This window comes from Vicia villosa, linkage group LG5 (genome assembly GCF_029867415.1).
Source record: "Vicia villosa cultivar HV-30 ecotype Madison, WI linkage group LG5, Vvil1.0, whole genome shotgun sequence".
NCBI lineage: Eukaryota > Viridiplantae > Streptophyta > Magnoliopsida > Fabales > Fabaceae > Vicia > Vicia villosa.
The window spans coordinates 102,124,923-102,138,523 of record NC_081184.1 but is presented as its reverse complement, the minus strand read 5'-3'; the positions used below and the strand labels follow the sequence as shown (position 1 = coordinate 102,138,523).

General features: G+C 39.1%; 2 long non-coding RNA genes across 2 annotated transcripts; both read right to left on the bottom strand.

Annotated features, from left to right (window-relative positions):
* Positions 1–2,564: 2,564 nt before the first annotated feature.
* LOC131606940 (uncharacterized) lies at positions 2,565–4,457 on the bottom strand. The gene is made up of 2 exons (XR_009285123.1): positions 3,384–4,457; positions 2,565–2,816 (listed from the first exon to the last, which is right to left on the bottom strand). It is a non-coding gene; the product is annotated as an uncharacterized LOC131606940 (long non-coding RNA).
* Positions 4,458–11,477: 7,020 nt separating this feature from the next.
* On the bottom strand, positions 11,478–13,370 carry LOC131606939 (uncharacterized). The gene is made up of 2 exons (XR_009285122.1): positions 12,297–13,370; positions 11,478–11,729 (listed from the first exon to the last, which is right to left on the bottom strand). It is a non-coding gene; the product is annotated as an uncharacterized LOC131606939 (long non-coding RNA).
* Between the last annotated feature and the right edge of the window lie 231 nt (positions 13,371–13,601).

Genomic DNA, 13,601 nt, shown 5'->3' with positions numbered 1-13,601 from the left:
TCAAAGTTAACTTATCAATCAATCCAACATCAGCTTTCTGACCTTCTCTAATTTCTTCAAGAATACCACTAGTCAGCTTCAGCATACCCAATTTGACACTAGTAGGAGTACCTTCACACACTAAACTCAAGTCTTTGAATTGTTCAATCAAATCCAATTCCTTCACCATTAGCATAGACATATGCAAGGTCTTCCTACTCAATGCATCAGCCACGACGTTTGCCTTACCAGGATGGTAATTCAAACCAAAATCATAATCTTTAAGGAATTCTAACCACCTTCTCTGCCTCATATTCAACTCTTTCTGATCGAAGAGATACTTCAGACTCTTATGATCACTGAATACCTCAAATCTCGAACCATACAAATAGTGCCACCACAACTTCAAAACAAAAACTACAGTTGCTAACTCTAAATCATGAGTCGGATAATTCCTTTCATGCACTTTGAGTTGTCTCGACGCATAAGCGACTACTTGTTGATTCTGCATCAATACACCGCCTAGACCCATCAGTGACGCATCACAATAAACCACAAATGATTCTGTCGGATTCGGCAAAATCAAGATAGGAGCACTAGTCAACCTCCTCTTCAGCTCTTGGAATCCTTCTTCACACTTGGCATCCCAAATAAAAGCTTGTCCCTTCCTAGTTAGTTTAGTTAACGGCAATGCTAACTTTGAAAATCCTTCAATGAACTTTCTGTAGTAACCCGCAAGACCAAGAAAACTATGAATCTCCGACACTGACTTCGGGGCTTCCCACTGAGACACAGCTTCTATCTTTGTAGGGTCAACAGCAATACCATTCTCAAAAATCACATGCCCAAGAAAACTGACTTCCTCTAACCAGAATTCACACTTCGATAGTTTGGCAAAAAGTTGCTTCTCTTTTAACAGTCCCAATACCGTTCTGAGATGCTCCGCATGTTCTTCTTCATTCTTAGAATATATCAGGATGTCATCTATAAATACTACTACGAACTTGTCGAGATACGGATGGAAGATCCTGTTCATATATTCCATAAAAACACCAAGTGCATTAGTAACTCCAAACGGCATCACAGAATACTCATAATGTCCATACCTCGTTCTAAAAGCAGTCTTCTGAATATCGTCATCTTTCACACGTATCTGATGATACCCAGACCTCAGATCAATCCTACTAAACACACATGCTCCAACCAACTGGTCCATCAAATCATCAATCCTCGGCAATGGATACTGATTTTTGATAGTAACCTTGTTCAATTGTCTGTAATCCACACATAGCCTCATTGAACCCTCTTTCTTCTTTACCAGCAACACAGGCGCACCCCATGGCGAAACACTAGGACGAATAAATTTCTTCTCAAGCAATTCCTCTAACTGCTTCTTGAGTTCAGCCAATTCAGACGGCGACATACGATACGGTGCCATCGACACTGGACTAGTTCCCGGAACCAAATCAATAGAAAACTCCACTTCTCTTTCCGGTGGCAATTCGTTCACTTTTTCTGGAAAAACTTCTGGAAATTCACATACCACAGGTAACTCTCTACCCGCCACTTTTTCTTTCACATCCATCAATGCGAACAACATAAACACTGTTGCACCATCCTTGATAGCCTCATTCACTTGCCTAGCTGTCATTTCCAGACTATCAAAACTAACCTCTTCAGGAAAAATTACCGTCTTCGTAAAACAGTTGATATGAACACGGTTGAATTCCAACCAGTTCATTCCCAGGATTACATCGAGTTGCTTCAACGGAAGGCGCACTAAGTCCATCTCGAATTCTCTACCAAAAATGTCAACCGGACAATTTAGGCATGCAGACGAAGTAGTTACTGAACCCGACGCAGGAGTGTCAATAACCATACTTCCATTTATGTCAGATATTTCAAGATTTAACCTCTCAGCACAATCCAAAGAAATAAAAGAATGAGTTGCTCCAGTATCAATAATTGCAACTAAAGGTGTGTGTTGCACCCCAAAATTTGCCCATCCAATTTTTCTACTAGCTAGCTTATTGTTCTTAACTTCATTTGCATTTTAGGTCATCTAACATATCATGCAATCTGGTTTATGATCAAGGATGTAGGTAATTAAGGTATCCATGGTCTCAAGGCCCCTCTTCATTCAAGGATGTCAAGCTACAACATCTTTATCAAAATTCCTTAAGAACATCAAGTGCATATTGTTTCATCGGGGATTAAAAGAAGTTTACTTGGTATTGTACTTTGGTTGTTTCCCACATCTCTAGTCATCAATTTTATATCTCAAGAGAAAATTAGAGTTTTGGTTAATTACTTAAGTTTATCATTGGAGTTTATTAATTGGAGACGGACTTAGGTGGATCCAAGTTGCTTGAGCTTGCAAAATTGGAGGGCGTAGAAACAAGTTCCAAGGTCTGTATCATTATGGTCACTCAAGTAGCATTTATCATCATCCAACTTTATTCACAAAGGCCAATGTCATTTAAGATCCAATTCATTTGTTAAGATTCAACTTCAAAGTTCAATTTATCTGAGCATTGTCAGAGCATGGTCAAATACATTATTATCCAAGTTTCTTCATCCAAATATTTCACCAAAGTCCATTTATGTTCATGACAAATCATCAAAAGTCAACATACAAGAATACACTTTTATAAATCCATATCCAATTGCACATTACACCATTTGAATACAAAAGTTATTTCTATTCTTGTAGCCAAGCCTTGGTTCCATCTCTTGTTCCATCTTCAAACCTCTTTTCGTCATCCATCATTTTCCATCTTCAATCCTCATAAACTCCTACTGCACCAGCAAAACAGAAATGGTGTTATCATGCATCCCTACACATCAGCATACATACACATCAAAAAGAAACCATTTGTGTTCACACCAGTTCAGAATGTACACAAATAAATCCAAACTGCACTAGTATAAAAGCCCTGCATAAACAATAAGAAAATCAGCATTCATTCACTATATTAAACCAAACCTTTCCTAACCACTTTTTAAACCAATTAACACTCAACCCTATAACAGAAATACTAACTGTTAACCAACTCATAACTGTCACCATCAATTCACTAACTAACTCTAACCATCTCAGCCCTCCATCCATAACTAACCCCTAACCGAAAATCCAAACAAAACTTCCCTAACTTCTCTAACAGAATTTCCACATACCAAACTAAAAACAGTTCCAACTATCAATAACCGCATATAACTAACCTGTTTCATTACTCACCTATAACTAACTCAAACAGAATCAGTTACTCATTCTAACAAACTCTAACAGAATATGCTAACTAACCAACAGCTCCATAACAAACTAACTGAAAGTGAACAGAATCATTGAGAATTATTCAGCAGGAGAAGGTTCAGAATGTGACAGAAAAAGTCAAGGGACTTACCTCTATATAATCATCATCTTCTGCAGTGCTTCAGGTTTCAACCATTTTCTTCAATTCCTCCATAACTCTCCACCATCTTTACCTTCTCTCCACCATTCTTCCTTCTGGACTTTCACTCTCAATTCACTATCTCCGCACCATTTCCATCTTCATCATTCATCAAAGTTCAACTCTCCATCATCTTCATCGCTTCACACTCCAATTTCCATCTTCTTCCCCTCAAAATCTCTAAACCTTCACTCTCAAAAACCCTATCTTCTTTAATCTTCATCACCTCATCAACCTACAAATCCTCCACTGGTTTTTCAATCTGCATCAGCTTCTTCACGACTTCACTTCACTCCATCATTCTGCACAACTCAATCTTCATCATTCACAAACCATCACCACCTTCATCATTCAATCAAACCTCCAATCACCATAGCCAAACACATCAACAACCTTCAATCCTCATTCATCGAAGCTTCTTCCATCTCCTTCAATATCCAATCCTCAATCCTTCAATCACCTCAATTAGTCAACAAAATCGTCAGAAAAAAGGCTAACAGAAACGAGAGGGCAGAAACGAGAGCTTGTTCATGGCGTTGGCCGGAGTTTTGATCGGAGACGGTGAGACTCTCCGCGCGTCGTTCATGAAGAGGAAGAGTGCGAGGCAATCGATGATGATGAGGCGGAGGATCTGAATCGGAGACGAAGAGACGAGAGAATTGTTGTCTCGCGGTTGTTTCGTGACGGCGATAGAGAGTTTGATGGTTGTTTCGTGACGGCGATAGAGAGTTTGATCGGAGAAGAAGGGCAGAATCACCGCCGCCGCTTCATCTTGCTCGTGAGAGGAGAAGAGTTCTTTGCCGAGATTGAGGGTGCGAAGAGAGATATTGAGTGGTGTCGTTGGTGGATGGCCGATCGGAGAGGGTGAATTTCTCCGGCGCCGCTCAGGTGCGCCATTCGCGAGAGTGAGAGACGAGTAGGGAAGGGGGAACGACGCAAGGTTCTAACCCTAATCCCTTTTCTTTTTTCATTTCAATTTATTTTTCTTTTTCATTTCAATTTGTTTTCTATTATTAATTAACAGAATGAATTAATTAAGTTAATGGAGAATGTTAACAGAAATTCAGTCTCTGATTTAATGTCATTAATTGTTGATTAAAGTTGTGATAATTTGGACTAATCTGAATACTAATAAACTCTATTGGGCCGTAACTGCTAGCACACACCCCTGGCCCATTGTCTTCATTTTTGACATAAGAGAAAACTGTCACAATAAAACTTCTTTGGGCCATACGAATTTTTCAGATTCACACCCCTCTGTTTACTTTGTTTCCATTAATATTTTTAGGTTCTATTAGTTTTCTTTGCCATTTCTTTTTAGTGAATAAAAACTGATTTTTTCCTATTAATTTTAAGACTTTAGTACATAGATTTTGACATATAAAAAAATAATCACAAAAACATTAGTTTTAGGCTATTTGCTTTTAGTCTTTTGCTTGTAATTCAATTTCTCCCATAAAAATCAATATAAAAAAAAAATAGTAGTATTTTATTTCATTTTGTACTATATTTTTGACTTGCTACTTCATGCTTGTGTATAATTTTGTGCCAATGTATCCTTACTCAATCTTATGACTTATAATCGTGACTTTACTTTCATGCCGCTTTTTTGCTCCTAACCATTAGGTAGAAACCATGACAACTTTAGGATTTAGAGGCTCCCATCATATTAGGCTAGTTGATCATTTTAGGCTAGTCTTCCTTCTTTTCTTTTCAACTTTTAAAATACTTAATAAATATCGATGAAGATCATACCGTTACTATATTTCATAGTAAGAAAGAAATGATTGAGGCGTAGGCCTTGATGTATGTTCTTTCCTACTTAGCGGAGAAGAAATGATTGAGGTGTGAAGCCTCGATGTATTTCTTAACTGTTGTTTAGAGAAACGATCGTGGTGTAGGCCTCGATGTGCATTCTCTAAATATTCACAAAAGAACTCTTTTTTTGTATCTCCTTTACTTAGCGGAGAAGAAATGATTGAGGTGTGAAACCTCGATGTATTTCTTAACCGTTATTTAGAGAAACGATTGTGGCGTAGGCCTCGATGTGCTTTCTCTAAATATGCAAAACAAAACTCTTTTTGGTATGATCTAAGTCACAAATTAATTTCCCTTAAAAGACACCTAAACAAAAACACTTCAAAATATCTAATAAAGGCTCAGACCTAAACAAAGTAAGGAAGTGATGCGAAACCTTGTAGTAGGTTCTCGTCATCATGGAATTACACCTAAAAGACACAAACCAATCTTTTCTCTCTTGCCTCCGAGGCATTTCTTTCTCTTGCCTTCAGGGCATTCTTTCTCATTAATCGGACACGTTATTTCCGCTCCATTCCCAGCTTAAGACTCCAGAGGTCGAGCAGCGGAGTGCGAATGTAACTGTTCAGCTAAAAAACATAAAAACAAACAAAAACTAAAGAGCCGAACTACGGCGCTCTGATTCCTGAAAAGGATACGTAGGCATTGGGTCGCGGGGCCTAAGCGAGCACAATTATTTATAACCTTTTTTTCCCCGTGTTTCTTTTCTTTCATTTGCATGCATTCCCTTAGTAATTAAGCTTTAGATTTATACACCCTTAGAATAGAACAAACATAAGTGGATCCTGTGGAGTACCACAGACGTGAGGGGTGCTAATACCTTCCCCTCGCGTAACCGACTCCCGTACCCTATCTCTGGTCGCAAGACCTTCTCTTATCCTTATTCTAGGTTTTCTGATATTCCTTTCCCTTATGGGATAAATATATTGGTGGCGACTCTGTTGTTTCATTTTCGCGAGCGTGCGACAGCTGGCGACTCTGCTGGGGATGTGGTAGACCTGTGCTGGTCCATTCTTAACGAGTCGATCCTAGTCTTTGTTTGTTTCTTTTCTTTGGGTGTTTTTCTTTATTTGTTTATATGCTTACATCCTGTGTATATATGTTTGTATATCATGTTTATTCCTGTTTGCATATCATATTTACTTTCCGCATGCATCTGGACTATATTATGGGTCCCCGTGGGGACCACATATTTTCTATGTTTGCAGGTTGGGTGGGATTTCTATGAGGTAAAAGGCCCAATACCCAGGCCAGAGTGATACCTTAGGAACTAGGAATAGAGTGGCCATGACGGACAGAAGACGTATGTCTGATTGATCCGATCATGTATCCACGGACAGAGCTTGGTTGAACGAGGCAATATCGTATGATAGCGCCTACTTTCAATCCTCTGTTGGCTTTTTGACCTACCATATGCTAGATCCTACCTGTGAGAGGGGTGGGGAATTTTGTTTTGCAGGAAAACATGCCTCCATCCTACCTTAAACCATTCAGACTATCTATCATAATCAACGTCGAACCTCTGAATCTGGAGGTTTGACCTTATGTGACTCTTGCAAAGGTTATCTATCAGAATCAACGTCGAACCTCTGAATCTGGAGGATTCGACCACCCTTGACTTATGCACAAGCAGTTTATCCAGAAAGCAACGTCGAACCTCTGAATCTGGAGGATTCGACCATATCTTATTGATCATGAGAAGATGTTATCCAAGAGGCCTTGATCCTTGATCCTGATTTATGATACATTTGCATCTCCATTAACATTTGTGCATTCATGCATTTGCATCCATGGTTACCAAGGACTCTTACACTCTTCCTCTCCACCAGATCAGTCAAAACGATTCCTCCACACCGATATCTGACAAAAGCTCACAGAACAAAGAATCATGGGGGATTATAAACAAAATCAAGCTACTATCTAAAGACCCCACGCCTCCTCGTGAGGGTACCTTCTACCAAGGAACCCTGAAGACTTTGTGTTTGTCAGAGAACATTTCATTTGCATCAGAATAAGGCCAAGCTTGCCATTGTATAAATTTCTTTAGTATTTTCAATTGTATTACTTTTGTTGTTATCAAGTACTTCTCACTGTAAGAAACTCATTCTGTTTGAATAAATAAAAATAATGCAATATACATGTTTTTCTCAAATCATTTCATCTTTGTCATTATGTTCATTGATACTTTACTCATTTGTCTTAAGCAACTAAAAAGGAGAATGATGAAAAATCAAAAACACATGAACTACTAACTGTATGCTTTTGGAACAAAGATCCTACTGACGATGTGCAGGCATTGTTTCGATTCCTAAACACCGGAGTTATAAGGGAGTGAAACCTTCGTCAACCCCTTTGAGCCTATGGAGTAGTAGTTTCTTTTCAAATATATAAAACCCTCAATCTTAACCAGGGGCAGGGTAGTCTTCAGTTAGTGCGACCGAGCGTTCAACTTTCAGGTATTCCATCAGAGGATCAATCATATTTCAGATCTCACAACAAAAAAGGGAAGAGCACAATCCACAATGGGTGTCTCTCATTCACTAAGAAGAAGGCAATCACAAACTTTTCTTCAAGTCAATCACAAAAGTCATACAACTTGTTCCCGAACGAGACAAAAAAGGGTGAAAAGAAAGTTATGAATCATGATAAGAAAGAAAGAAATAATAGCCCGCTAAGTCAAAAAAAAAGAAAATAAAAGCTTTGAAGCAAATGACTTAGGCAAAAATTAGGGCATATCCCGCTGGACAACGAAAACCAAAGTCAAGAGAAACTTTTGTCCAGGCAAAAATTAGGGAAAGCAAAAGACAAAGCAAAAGAGCAAAAATCCTCCAAGGGACAAGTTGTCGTGATCATCGACGAAAGCACCAAAGGGTGGCTGCCACCTCCATCAAAGTTGCAAAGGATCCTCATCCATCACAATTCTTCCTGAAAGGTGAACTCGTGTCAAACTAACTGAACGTAGGACTGGAGAACATCACGAAGAGGGGTGGGTTAAGTAGAATTTGAGCCTTTATCCTTTGTTTCTCAAACCGTGAACCCGACCACGTTACAACCCTCAAAAGTCCTAATTGAAGCAGGGTTCGTTCTGAAAGCATACAAACTGTAAAATCATGTCAAAACTGACTCCTAATGTTGCTTGTCATTTGTGTTAGTATCAATACAACATTTTGACAAATAAAACTTCTCCTTTGAGATTAACATGTGCATTGCATTCTCATTATCTTTTCAAAACAGAATTGCCTCTAATCAGAAAGTAAGTACTTGATACCAAGGAAAGTTTAACATCGAAAGTCAGTCAAATAATCTTACAAAGGCAAAGGTTGGTCATCCACAAAGCAAATCTCTGAAGCACCCATCTGGTAGAAGAGTTCCCTTCAATCTGGGGCATTCATCCCTTCATCCACACTGGGGCAGACCATTGCACATCTCCATGATTCAAGCATGTCAAAATTCTATCTCAAAAGGTCATACAAGCTGGGGCAAGCTAGTAACAAGTCATTTTTTTTATCCCCAAGCAAGTGTCAGATATGGATACAAGTGTCGAGGAGTCAAGTCAACACCTCACCTTCGCAAGTTCTATTCTTCAAGCAACAACCTTCCACAAAGGCATTCTCCATCCACTCCTGGTATCTTGGAGACAATCATCCCATTCATAATCATACAATTATCATGCATATCATTGCATTCTCATTATCATTTCTCCCGCATGATCCAATCATCAACAAAGCAGGGCCATCCACCCCATCTTGAATCAAGCAGAGTTCAGAACTCCACCTAATCTATTCCACATCGAAGCAGAAACCCTGAACGATCATTCAGTACACTGCATATAGAATCCATTGCATTGCATCTCCAGAAGTGCACAAATAAATCAAACATTTGCATGTGAAGCATAAGCCAAGTTACTCATCAGATGGGTTCTCTACAAGCAATCAATTGATATTCCACTGGGGCACTCAGAGTTACCATTGTGGTGTCATCTTCTAAAGTCAATCATGTTCATCTTTCTTCAACCCAGAGTTGATGTTTTTGTGTTCAACCCAGAGTTGACTTTCCTTTCATCTTTTAACCCCGAGTTAATTATCTCTTCCCACTCAACCCAGAGTTGACGGTTATCCCTTTTTCAACACAGAATTGATGTTTTGGTGTTCAACCCAGAGTTGATTTCCTTTTCAACTTTTAACCCCGAGTTCATTATATTTTCCCACTCAACCCAGAGTTGACGGTTATCTTATGTTTTTTCCATTCAACCCAGAGTTGACTTTTATCTTTTATTCAACCCAGAGTTGATCCCTTGTCTTTTCCCACTCAACCCAGAGTTGATGGTTATTCTTTATCCTTTTCCCCACTCACCCAGAGTTGACGGTCACCTTTTATTCAACCCAGAGTTGATGTTTGTCTTTTATTCAACCCAGAGTTGATGCTTATCTTTTTTCCCACTCAACCCAGAGTTGATGGTTGTCTTGTTTCTTTCCCTCTCACCCAGAGTTGATGGTTGTCTTGTTTCTTCCCTCTCAACCCAGAGTTGATGGTTGTCTCTTATTCAATCCAGAATTGATTCCTTTCCCTCTCACCCAGAGTTGACGGTTATCTTTTGTCTTTCCCACTCAACCTAGAGTTGACGGTCATATTTCCTCCTTTTTCTCTCAACCCAGAGTTGACAGTTATCTTTTCTCTTTCCCACTCAACCCAGAGTTGACGGTTATCTCTTATTTGACCCAGAGTTAATCCTTTCCTTTCCCACTCAACCCAGAGTTGATGGTTATCCTTTGTCTTTTCCCATTCAACCCAGAGTTGACGGTTATCTTTTGTCCCTCCCTCTCACTCAGAGTTGACGGATATCTTTTATTCAATCCAGAATTGACTTCACTTTTCCCACTCAACCTAGAGTTGACGGTTATCTTTTGTCTTTTTCCTTCTCACCCAGAGTTGACGGATATTGCTCATTATCTTTTCTCCTTTCCCACTCAACCCAGAGTTGACGTTTGTCTTTTGTTCTCTTTCCCAATCAATCCAGAGTTGACGATCATCCTTTATTCAATCTAGAATTGACTTCTCCTTTTTCCCACTCAACCCAGAGTTGACGGTTATGTCGAATTGATTTCTCTTTCCCACTCAACCCAGAGTTGACGGTTATTTCTAATTGTTCATCCTTCCCCTTTCAACCCAGAGTTGAATTACTTTCTCTCAACCCAGAGTTGATGTCTATCTCTTGTTTTCAACCCAGAGTTGATATTCCTACTTTCTATCTCAACCCAGAGTTGATGCCTATATCTTGTCCCATTAATACTGATTTCCCTTTCTATTCTCAACCCAGATTTGATGTTTACATCTTGTCCAACCCAGAGTTGACTTCCCTTTATTCTTCGACCCAGAGTTGACCCACTATTCTTCTTCAACCCAGAGTTGAGTTCTATTTCATTTCTAACCCAGAGTTAATTTGTTCAATCCAGAATTGATACACTTTTCCTCAGTAGAGTTGACACCGTCTTTTCCCCAGTGGATCCTATCTCTCATCAAGCAAATTTTCAGGTTCACTTAGTATTTAATCCTCTTCTACCTCGAATGCTCGAAAGGCTAGCGCCAATCTCACCTTCAGGTTTAAGATGATTAAATAGGGGCAGCTGTTGCACCCCAAAATTTGCCCATCCAATTTTTCTACTAGCTAGCTTATTGTTCTTAACTTCATTTGCATTTTAGGTCATCTAACATATCATGCAATCTGGTTTATGATCAAGGATGTAGGTAATTAAGGTATCCATGGTCTCAAGGCCCCTCTTCATTCAAGGATGTCAAGCTACAACATCTTTATCAAAATTCCTTAAGAACATCAAGTGCATATTGTTTCATCGGGGATTAAAAGAAGTTTACTTGGTATTGTACTTTGGTTGTTTCCCACATCTCTAGTCATCAATTTTATATCTCAAGAGAAAATTAGAGTTTTGGTTAATTACTTAAGTTTATCATTGGAGTTTATTAATTGGAGACGGACTTAGGTGGATCCAAGTTGCTTGAGCTTGCAAAATTGGAGGGCGTAGAAACAAGTTCCAAGGTCTGTATCATTATGGTCACTCAAGTAGCATTTATCATCATCCAACTTTATTCACAAAGGCCAATGTCATTTAAGATCCAATTCATTTGTTAAGATTCAACTTCAAAGTTCAATTTATCTGAGCATTGTCAGAGCATGGTCAAATACATTATTATCCAAGTTTCTTCATCCAAATATTTCACCAAAGTCCATTTATGTTCATGACAAATCATCAAAAGTCAACATACAAGAATACACTTTTATAAATCCATATCCAATTGCACATTACACCATTTGAATACAAAAGTTATTTCTATTCTTGTAGCCAAGCCTTGGTTCCATCTCTTGTTCCATCTTCAAACCTCTTTTCGTCATCCATCATTTTCCATCTTCAATCCTCATAAACTCCTACTGCACCAGCAAAACAGAAATGGTGTTATCATGCATCCCTACACATCAGCATACATACACATCAAAAAGAAACCATTTGTGTTCACACCAGTTCAGAATGTACACAAATAAATCCAAACTGCACTAGTATAAAAGCCCTGCATAAACAATAAGAAAATCAGCATTCATTCACTATATTAAACCAAACCTTTCCTAACCACTTTTTAAACCAATTAACACTCAACCCTATAACAGAAATACTAACTGTTAACCAACTCATAACTGTCACCATCAATTCACTAACTAACTCTAACCATCTCAGCCCTCCATCCATAACTAACCCCTAACCGAAAATCCAAACAAAACTTCCCTAACTTCTCTAACAGAATTTCCACATACCAAACTAAAAACAGTTCCAACTATCAATAACCGCATATAACTAACCTGTTTCATTACTCACCTATAACTAACTCAAACAGAATCAGTTACTCATTCTAACAAACTCTAACAGAATATGCTAACTAACCAACAGCTCCATAACAAACTAACTGAAAGTGAACAGAATCATTGAGAATTATTCAGCAGGAGAAGGTTCAGAATGTGACAGAAAAAGTCAAGGGACTTACCTCTATATAATCATCATCTTCTGCAGTGCTTCAGGTTTCAACCATTTTCTTCAATTCCTCCATAACTCTCCACCATCTTTACCTTCTCTCCACCATTCTTCCTTCTGGACTTTCACTCTCAATTCACTATCTCCGCACCATTTCCATCTTCATCATTCATCAAAGTTCAACTCTCCATCATCTTCATCGCTTCACACTCCAATTTCCATCTTCTTCCCCTCAAAATCTCTAAACCTTCACTCTCAAAAACCCTATCTTCTTTAATCTTCATCACCTCATCAACCTACAAATCCTCCACTGGTTTTTCAATCTGCATCAGCTTCTTCACGACTTCACTTCACTCCATCATTCTGCACAACTCAATCTTCATCATTCACAAACCATCACCACCTTCATCATTCAATCAAACCTCCAATCACCATAGCCAAACACATCAACAACCTTCAATCCTCATTCATCGAAGCTTCTTCCATCTCCTTCAATATCCAATCCTCAATCCTTCAATCACCTCAATTAGTCAACAAAATCGTCAGAAAAAAGGCTAACAGAAACGAGAGGGCAGAAACGAGAGCTTGTTCATGGCGTTGGCCGGAGTTTTGATCGGAGACGGTGAGACTCTCCGCGCGTCGTTCATGAAGAGGAAGAGTGCGAGGCAATCGATGATGATGAGGCGGAGGATCTGAATCGGAGACGAAGAGACGAGAGAATTGTTGTCTCGCGGTTGTTTCGTGACGGCGATAGAGAGTTTGATGGTTGTTTCGTGACGGCGATAGAGAGTTTGATCGGAGAAGAAGGGCAGAATCACCGCCGCCGCTTCATCTTGCTCGTGAGAGGAGAAGAGTTCTTTGCCGAGATTGAGGGTGCGAAGAGAGATATTGAGTGGTGTCGTTGGTGGATGGCCGATCGGAGAGGGTGAATTTCTCCGGCGCCGCTCAGGTGCGCCATTCGCGAGAGTGAGAGACGAGTAGGGAAGGGGGAACGACGCAAGGTTCTAACCCTAATCCCTTTTCTTTTTTCATTTCAATTTATTTTTCTTTTTCATTTCAATTTGTTTTCTATTATTAATTAACAGAATGAATTAATTAAGTTAATGGAGAATGTTAACAGAAATTCAGTCTCTGATTTAATGTCATTAATTGTTGATTAAAGTTGTGATAATTTGGACTAATCTGAATACTAATAAACTCTATTGGGCCGTAACTGCTAGCACACACCCCTGGCCCATTGTCTTCATTTTTGACATAAGAGAAAACTGTCACAATAAAACTTCTTTGGGCCATACGAATTTTTCAGATTCACACCCCT